Below are 3,353 nucleotides of genomic sequence, written 5' to 3'. Positions count from 1 at the left end.
AGTCATCCCCATGGTTATAAAAAAGCTTGCTTTGGGCTTAGCTCCCACTGTCACTGTCTACCAGGATATTCCTGTCTGCCATGCCAGATTCCTGGGCTCCCTTCTTGTGGAATTTGGTTGCATGGTCACCCTACTCTTGAATGGATTTTATATGTTCATTAAGATAATGAGTCTCAAAGAAGTCACAAAGTCGGGGTCATTTTTGTTAGCAGCAAGTTTGTGCAATTTCTGCCATGGCCAATTCATACTCATATCCAAGTGTAGTGCACATTTCACTGCATTCAACCCCATTCCCATTTGTCAAGGGCTGTTTTCTTGATGTCCTGAAGGCAGATCGGGCTATTTTGTAGGTTCTGTAGTCTCCTTGGTTTCTCTTTTAATGGAATTCGAGAGAAAACAGTTTACATAGTTCTTCAGAGCCTCATCATTCTAGCCAAAGTGATAAGAAATGGACTGCAGAAGTAGGAGAATCAAGCTCCAGGTTGACTCAGATTGAGAGAAGCCATCTTGGCGACAGTTCCAGTATACCTAGGATTCAGGGCAAGGAAGATGAGGCATCCTGGCAGGTGGCTGAGGAGAGTTGGCCTTGTGGCCCTTAAGGAGTCAGCCACGGGTGAGTAGCAGTTGAGCTCAAGCACTGTAAAAGCAGGAAACCACATCAACTATCTGGCCCACTCTTTTCATCTTGATAGATGTTGCCAAATTCCCCATCAAAGATGGAGCCCATGAGAATGCTTCTTTCCCCACCCTTGTGCTACCACTGTACCTTATCAAGTTTTTGAATTTTACCAATCTGATAGAGGAAAAATGACTTCTCATTCAAAGTTTGCATTTCCTTAATTATGAGAGGTGATATGAATTTTTTTTTTTTTTTGGTAGGTGCATGGTCTCGGAATTGAACCCGGGTCTCCTACATGACAGGCGAAAATTCTACCACTGAACTACCTTTCCAGTGCCCAGATATCTTTTAATAGAACACATTTAGTATCCATGTGTAGGTCTTTTTCTCTGTTTTTGTTTTGCCCATTTTTTTTTCCTCTGGGGTTATTTGTCATTTTCTTATCAATCTGTAAGGGTTTTTGATATATTTAGTAAATCGGTTCCCTAATTGTCAGATGAGTTACAGATATATTTTCCCCATTTGTTGGATGTCTTTTGAGTTTTTTAAAGTAATTTTGAAGCTTAGAAAATTTTAATTTTTCTAGTCAAAGCAATCAATTCTTTTTTTTTTTTCAGTTTGGAACTTGTATCTTGCTGTCTCCACTCCATAGTCATACAAAATTCTTCCATGTTTCTTTCTAGTACTTCTACAGGTTTATTTTTTATGTTTAAATTCCTGCTCCATCTGGAATTTATTTTGGTGTGAGAAGTCGAGATGAGATCCAGCTTTACTTTTTTCCAGATGGCGAGTTGGTTTTCTCAGCACCCCGTATTGAATAATCCTTTATTTCCTGACTGATTTGAAATACCATATTCATCAGACACTAAATTCCTATGTGTTATTAGATTTATATAGGGATTTTATTTTCCTTTAATCTGCCTAACTTGTGTTAGTACAAAACAGCTTTAAGTATTGTAGATTTTATGTTTTAATATCCGTCAAGTTTGTCATGTCTCTTTATTCTTCTCTTTATTTTTTAATTTCATAATTTTTCTGACAAGTATCACGTTTATTTTTCCTTTTATACCAGCTCACCCATCCCTCCTCACCTCCCAAATCCCACAGGGCTGTTCAATGGGTTTACATTGCCTCATGACTTTTTCCCTTTCCAGTAGATGGTCTGTACTCAAGTATGCCATGGGGGAAAACAGTGCAATCAACGCATCTTGTTGGCAAAGACTCTCACCTTTCCCAAAATTGAATGTTCTCAGTTATAGGGGGAAACATTTAGAAGTTTGGAAAACCTTGGGCTAAATAAAGTCAGATAAATTTTTCTTGACTGTCCACTTAGCAGATATTAATGGACACCTGACATAGAATGAGTACTCTCCTGGTACTGAGGATACGGCAGAGAAGAAATCATAGCCATCATGGCTCTCATAGAGCTTATGGTCTAGTTGAGGAAAAGGTATTAAACGAAGACAAATGCCAAATATGCATTTACTTAGGCTTGTGCTGTTAAATGCCAAGGAGCAAAGCTATCCAGGAAAGTTACTATGAGAAAGAATAGCTGGGGTAAGGACGTAACCTTCTCTAAGGTGAGGGGAGGCCTTGCTGAGGAGGTGAAATTTAAGCTTTCACCATGCAGGCCAAGGGTTGAGATGAACGTTCAAGGCACAGTGTTTTCCAAGTTCTTTTTTTTTCTTTTTTCTTTACTATAGACCTCTTTTCTGGTAGCCTTTCTGGATTCATTGCCATAGGATACTCTTTGGTAACGGCTGACATTTTGCTCCCACTTCAAGGTCTGTAACCCAGAGCTGTCTCCTACTGGACAGGTGTCTTCAGAGAGGTTATTGGATTTCTTTTGAGGCTCCTGTCCTTCGTCTTCAAAATGGAAATCACAAAACTTGCACTGGAGAGTTGCTGGGAGGCTCTAAGGAGACAATATATGTGAAGCTGCAGGACCTAGAGTGGGGTAGATATTTAATACCAGTTTCTTCTCCTCCTTTCCCTCCCTCAGTATCTATCCTCAAGAGGGGTTAGCAGTATTCATTCACGATAAAGTGGAAAGGATTTCTTCTCCCACCCACCTCCACTGGAAAGGATTTCATTTTAAATTACCATATTCATCATATATTTCTGATATTCTGAGTTCCTGGTCCCTATGGAAGCTGTTTAGTATCTTTCCTCCTGGAAGGGGCCTAGTCAGCAGCTCTCCTCTATAGTCCCTATCCTCTCCCACCTGGACCTCTCCTGTAAGAAGCCTGTTTCTTCAACTCATCAACACAGATGTGTCTGGGAGCTGGGGGTGGCAGAGTCAGCCAACCCTGCCTGAGCCATCCCCTACTCCTCTGACAGCTCCCCGGAGACTCCTATCTTCAAAGAGTGCCTTGATACTTTTCCTCATCATCTCCTGGGTTTTCTCTGAAAAACAAAGACAACCTCTCCGACCTCTTCCCTTTTCTGACTTGCCTTGCTGAGATGTGCTTGTCAAGCTGATGTTGTGGGGCGATGGGATAAATATCATTCAAGGGAAAAGAAACAAGCACATCTGGAAACAGCTTAAAGGCCCCCATTCTCTGGGGTGTATTAATGGCCTTGTCCCACATTCTGGTTCTTCTAGGGACACTGACTGCTTCAAGCTCCGTGACCTATAAAGGCAGTTGCCATACCTCAGACCCTTAGCCCCTCGGTCCCCTGTGTTCCTGGGCCCTCTTGAACCCCTGCCTCTCATCGACATTTCTTCCTCCCA

The sequence above is a fragment of the Tamandua tetradactyla genome, chromosome 2, assembly GCF_023851605.1.
Source record: "Tamandua tetradactyla isolate mTamTet1 chromosome 2, mTamTet1.pri, whole genome shotgun sequence".
Taxonomy (NCBI): domain Eukaryota; kingdom Metazoa; phylum Chordata; class Mammalia; order Pilosa; family Myrmecophagidae; genus Tamandua; species Tamandua tetradactyla.
This window is presented reverse-complemented; position numbering follows the sequence as displayed.